Genomic DNA, 6,466 nt, shown 5'->3' with positions numbered 1-6,466 from the left:
TTTGTGGATTTCAAGGGTCAAAGTAATTCTTTAAAAACTTTATATAAAAGTTAAAATTTGCAGATGTTCGATACAGCATTCGAAAGATCGCAAGAAAAGCTTTCAAATGAAGGTAAAAGCGAATCATTAAGTTTAATTATCGATTTGCTATGATTTTTTGAACATTGGCCGATCTGTTAACTGTTTTGAATATAAGGGATGACTGTACATAGCGACACTTAAACCTAAACCGATATCGCTCAAAATTTCAACGTATACTTATTTTTGCCTAGTAAATCAAATCAGGGGATTTCACTGAGGTCGATTGTTTTTATTGTCACCCAGAAAAAAGGAAAAAAAATTAAAAAGCAATTATTGACTCCACGAGTATTCATATAAAAATCATGGAGACGCATAGTGTCTCAAATTCAACTTTCGCAAATCATAAACAAACTCGTTATACAAGGAGAAGGTATTGATCCTTTTCATGTATGCATGCAAATATTCTTCGAGTGAGCCTACAAAAAAGTTTCCCATACCGGGAATCGAACCCGGGCCTTCCGGGTGAGAGCCGGATATCCTAACCACTAGACAATATGGGACTGTTAAATTTGGGTCATTGATACCAGGACTATATTTTGAATGTCGAATTTCTGTTTTTGTTTAATTTTTCATTCCTTTAAACACTTCAAAGCTGCAACAATCTCCCGTAACAACGATAAAATATGTCGGGTAGTTGGAATTGGGTTTCATGCAAAACAAAAATAAAAAAAAATAATCCTCAAACGAGCGAGTCAACATCCCACCGTTGACGGAATCAAATTGTCGCCAACTTTAATTTGGTTTTAATTAATTTTCTCCGTCTTTTCCTTTTTTTTAACCTGGAAAAGCTCAAATTTAGGGGCGACACATTTGCCCTCCTCCCTCCCCCATCTGGCACAAGTCAGTGTCATCGTGGGTGGTTTTTAATTTTCCCTCCCGGCAGTGTCACCGAGATGATATGTAGGTCAATGAATTTATAAGTAAGAACCAGAGCGAACCATCCGTCCGTGTGTTTTCCTGGCCGAGCACCAGTGAGGGACCACAGGTGCTTTGACGGATGGTTCTTTTTTACGACTTGTGAAGCTGCCATAATTAAGATGTGTCCACGTCCGCTGTGCATGCTGCTTGTGCCATGTGGGAAATGTTCTGAGATGGATGCTGTGGGGGGCTATATTATGCGAAAAGAACATGAGGAGAGAAAATTAATATTTAGAATGGCGCGGGTAACAAAATTTTCATTTTTATTACAAGAGGTAGCGTGGCCGAGCGGTCTAAGGCGCTGGTTTAAGGCACCAGTCTCCTCGGAGGCGTGGGTTCGAATCCCACCGCTGCCAAGAGATCTTTTTTTGGGGATTGAGATTGTTTCTAAATGCTAAATTAGGGATCATTCAAAAGTGGGTAATTCTCCGCCAACTCACACAACAGTTGCCCAGACCCCTCATCGATTTGTGTGAAGCTTTTTCCTAAGGGGTAACTTTTATCCCTGATCTCTTTCTCTCTTTTTCTCTCTCTCTCTCTCTCTCTCTCTCTCTCTCTCTCTCTCTCTCTCTCTCTCCTCTCTTTGTTGTCTTTGCTGCGAGGTGACAGAAGTCATTTGAATGCGTTTATGGGAGAAATGATCGGAATCTCGGTAGAATTCCAAACGACTGTTCTCTGCTTGTACGAACGAAAGCATAATGTCAAACTGTCACAATAAAAGTCAAAATTTCGCCAGAAACTTTTTTTGATAAAATAAAAAAAATGATTTTTTCCCTGTACCCAGTACCAATATGCAAAATGCTTAAGTAATAAATTCCAAAGTATTATAAAAAACCTGGAATTTTGGTTCAGCCAAATTAAATAAGATGATGCCTCAGTTATAACTCAATCTTCCAATTAGCACCATGTTTTTAAACAGTATGACGAATCAAGTGAAAAACAAGTCCGCGTTCCGTTTCAAATCACGACTCGACGTGTTTTCGCCGATAGATTTCAACATCCCACACGGAAAATTCACATCCCCCCAGGGTGGGGAAAAAAAAACTAGTCAAGCTCGTCTAGTCGATTGATGCTGGCTGGACCTTTTGGCCAATCCATCGTTACGACACGCCAACGATCCATCCATCCCAGCTCGCCGGTTGTCGTCGTTTCGTTCGAATCGGGCTCGATTGGTTCTACAGGAAGCTGAATCACGAAACTGTCCCGCAGTTTGGAGCAGCAGCCACCAAAGTGAATTCGGGGCAGCCAGGATTGATCATAAATCTTTCGGGACCAGCGTCAGAACCTTGGCGAAGAAACCGGAAAGATATATTGACTGCCACCGGAGGGGGTTTCACACACCACACATGTACGCCGTGTTCGCAGGACGCTCGGAATGTTGTTGTTGTGCGCTGGAAACTAGTGCCGGTACAGGGCTGTTTTAAAGCTGAAACTACGCCATGATGTATGACGGAGCCGTAGGGCACCATTTGTCAGGCTGTTACCGGTGTGAATGTGTGGTCGAGATTGAATTGGACTTCTTTTGGATTTTGAAAATTTATTAGGAATAATTTTAAAAGACTCATTTACTGTTAGAATTGTTCAATTTTCAACTCAAAACCCCAACATAAGATGTAACTGTACGGTGAAATTATTCCTAAAACTTTGACGCGTCTCAGCTGGAAATCACTAATCTGCTCTAGGGCTGAAATAATAAACGTCTTCTTTCACTCACGTGGCTGGAAAGAAGCCTCTCGTCTGCTGCTGCTGTTTGAAGAGGCCGCGAAGCGCGAAAGCATACCAAAGTAAGACAAATATCCAAGTTCTCAATCTACATTACTTGATACGTCTCTTACCTAGAGCCCAAAACAGAGCGAAAGTTGGGCGAACTTTGTCAAGCGTGGAGGAAATGCTACACACACTCGCGTATGCTGGTGCAAGTATTCCCGTTTGTTATGTTATTGGAGGGTGGATGAGAGTTGGTTTTTGAAAGGAAAAAATGGATTGAGGAAAATCCCATGGGAGAAAACTGAAGGCTTTTCTAATTGCCTTTGTAATGTTTTACTTATATGAAATGATATTTTTTTGGTATTAAATTAGTTTGGGAGGTAATATAGAAAAATATTACGTTATTTTTGTGACGCATCGTCCCATGTTTATAAACATCAATTATTCTTCTTAAAAACGCATGAGATGATCGCGCAAAAGAATTCCCATACCGGGAATCGAACCCGGGCCTTCCGGGTGAGAGCCGGATATCCTAACCACTAGACAATATGGGACTTAAATTTGATGTGTTGTGTGATTATCTTCACTGAAAAAAATAAGGAAAATTGAGACGGAGAATGGAAGTTGTAGAAAATTTAAAAGGGCAACTTTTGGCTTGATTGAAGGTTAGGGTGGTGCACATTTGGGGTATTTAATAAAGTATATTCCAGGAATATTTTTGATTTTTTCTCTTTTCTAGAAAGTTGTTAGGCATGCCAATCAGGGAGCCCACTCCCCCAAATTTTGACCCATTCCCTTGGCGAGATAGGCTGCCTCCTATAGCCCTTTATCGTTGAAGTTTATATTTAGAAAAATCGCAAAAATGTATGCAGAAAAATATCGTTTCAGTATTTTTCTGCCAGTTGGCGCGAGTCTCACCCAAATTGGCCAAGTGTGAGATTCTTGTAGGAAATTCAATCCTCTACAATTTTGCCGAAGGGTGCAAAAACGATTCAATTTTTTTTAATGATTTTGTTAGACAAAGTATATTCTTATATTCTTCTTATACTTTCAAGTATATAAGCCGATTTCTTTTCATCGCATTGCTAATAACTCATCAGGATCAACTCGGATCGTCTTGCACCCTTCTACAAAGTTGTAGGTAATTAAATTTCCTATAAGACAATTTTGGGCGAGACCTGCGCCACCTGCTGCAAAAATCCTGAAGCGATGTTTTTCCCCAAAAATTTTTGCGATTTTCCCCATATAAACTTCAACGATGAAAAGCGACCCCTTAGCCTTAACCAATTTGGCTCAAAATTGGCACAGTTACTTATTATTGCGTAATAAGGCTGGTACAAATTTCAATGGAAAAGTAAGTGCAATCAGCTGAAATTGATTCAGAATGCATTCCCCTGCGTTGAAAATAATTTTTAGCATGTTTGGGTTAATTTAAACATCTTTTGAAATTCGTGAAAATTTTCGATGCTTAGTATCGCAAAATGTATTTTTTTTCGCTTTTTTTTTCGTCATATCTTACTTTTTTTTAAACAATTGATTGCGAAACAACTGAACTAGTTTAAAATGCATTTTAAAATACTTTTTGCATTCAAATGTTGAGACTACGGCTTGTTACCTAATTTTTTTTGCACACTTATTTTGGCGAAAAGGACAATTAAAGTTCAGTCAATATTGTTTTGAATGATGCCGAATATGCCAAATAAAAGATTTGTAGACAAATATCTACTTGAAATTGTGATTGTATTGGTTTTTCATCAAAATTCCTTCAGAGGGCTGTAGGAAAGGGTCTACACACACAGAAAAAAAAATTTGGAAGGTTGAAAATTTGTTAGGTTGAATATTACCTCTTTTTTGAGTAATTTTACATAAAAAATGTGTAAAATGTGTTAAAACGTGAACCTGATGGAAATTGTTGCATAAAATTATTTTTTTAAATCAGGACTAGCATTTTAAATGGGCGTAATATTCAATGTTTGGCCCTTTTAAAATGTAAAATGTATTTAAAATGTATATATTTTTTTCAAAAAGATGGGAAAATTTCACGAATGTTTCATGTTTACAATTGAAAATCGGACCATTAGTTGCTGAGACATCGACATTAGAAAATGGTGGGTTGTTTTGGTGAGACTTAGAAAACTTCAATTTTCCTGTTTCTTTTTCTTAAAGCGGTTCTATCTCAGCAACCCGAGGTCCAATCTTCAAGGTCTCTTAGACAATATTATAGCAAATTTTCTGAACTTAAAAAAAAAATATTTTAAGAAATGGTCACTCATGGTCACTATTTTAAAAAATCGAAAAACTGCAAATATTTCGCTAAAATCAAACTTTCGGTGGCTATTTCCCTTTATCAAAAAATCTGTAATGTACTCTTCGATTGCAAATTTAATTTTGCATTAAAAAATAATGTCAAATTTGTCAAAGTTGCGGATTTTTGTCCTCTAAAACATATCAAATAATCTCGAAAATTAAAAAAATACGTATTTTGGGAAATTTAGTTTTAGTGAAAAAAAAGTTGATCAAAAAATCTGCAAAAAAAAAATCCGTATACCTATTTTTCTCAAAAGTCCTCAACAATACCTACAACTTTGCCGAAGACACCAAATTGATCAGAAAATTCACTCAAGAGATACAGTTGTTTGAATATTTACATACAATTTTTGTATGGACAGCAGCCAAAATTGTATGGAGACTTGTATGGGTGGACCAATGACGCAAAATAACTTATTTTGTCATAGGGAAGGTCGCCACAAAGTTTGAGCCAAATAAAAAAATACAAATAAAATCCATTTCCGGTTTTGATAGAGAATTGCTCTGAAGCTTTTTTTTCCTACGTAAAATTTTCAAGAATTTGTTTTTAGGCAAATCAAGTGCGTTTATTTTATTCATAAAAATACATTTTCTATTTATTCTATCAAAATCTGTCTACCCAAGCAGACGGAAATAACCTGGGAATAACAATTGTTTATATTTGAAAATACTAGGCCAATAATATATTATGTTATTTATAACAAGATTAGTTATTCGTCGTTATGATTGTTTTGTTATTGAATTGTTATTGTAATAACAGAATAATAACAGTATAAGTCATTCTTCGAACAAATCTTTGTTATTATTTTTTGTTATTTCAACAACTAAACCGATCATCCCAATAACAGTTGTAGGTATTCTTCCATAACAAAAAATGTTATTTCAAAGTTGTTTTGGCTTTTACCCTGTATCAGATCAATAACAAATTTTGTTATGATAACATAAACTGTTATGTAACCCTTATGCAAAAATGGATTTTTATAGAAGATTTCATAACACTTTCTATTATTTTAACTGTATTTGTTATTGAAATGACATGAATTTTGTTACCCGAGCAGACGGAAATAACGTGGGAATAACATTTTTTGATATTTGAAAATACTAGGCCAATAACATTTTATGTTATTTATAACAAGTTTTGTTATTCGCTGTTATGTTTTTTTTTGTTATTGGACTATTATTGTAATAACAGACCAATCACATTTTGAGTTATTTTTCGAACACATTTTTGTTATTATTTTTTGTTATTTTAACAACTAATCCGACCATCCCAATAACAGTTGGAGTTATTCTTCAATAACAAAAAATGTTATTCCAAAGTTGTTTTGGCTTTCAACCAATATCAGATCAATAACAAATTTTGTTATGATAACAAAATCTGTTATTAAACCCTCATTCAAAAATTGATTTTTCATGAAGATTCCATAACTTTTTTTGTTATTTTAACAATATT

The 6,466-nt window shown here is 35.6% G+C and overlaps 3 non-coding genes across 3 annotated transcripts; 1 reads left to right on the top strand and 2 right to left on the bottom strand.

Moving 5' to 3' along the window:
- Positions 1-509: 509 nt before the first annotated feature.
- Trnae-cuc lies at positions 510-581 on the bottom strand. Its single transcript has one exon. It is a non-coding gene; the product is annotated as a tRNA-Glu (tRNA).
- Positions 582-1,273: 692 nt separating this feature from the next.
- Positions 1,274-1,355, top strand: Trnal-aag. The gene has a single exon. It is a non-coding gene; the product is annotated as a tRNA-Leu (tRNA).
- Positions 1,356-3,188: 1,833 nt separating this feature from the next.
- On the bottom strand, positions 3,189-3,260 carry Trnae-cuc. The gene has a single exon. It is a non-coding gene; the product is annotated as a tRNA-Glu (tRNA).
- Between the last annotated feature and the right edge of the window lie 3,206 nt (positions 3,261-6,466).

This window comes from Culex quinquefasciatus, chromosome 2, assembly GCF_015732765.1.
Source record: "Culex quinquefasciatus strain JHB chromosome 2, VPISU_Cqui_1.0_pri_paternal, whole genome shotgun sequence".
NCBI lineage: Eukaryota > Metazoa > Arthropoda > Insecta > Diptera > Culicidae > Culex > Culex quinquefasciatus.
Note: the sequence above shows the minus strand (reverse complement) of the source record. Positions and strands in the feature narration are given on the sequence as shown.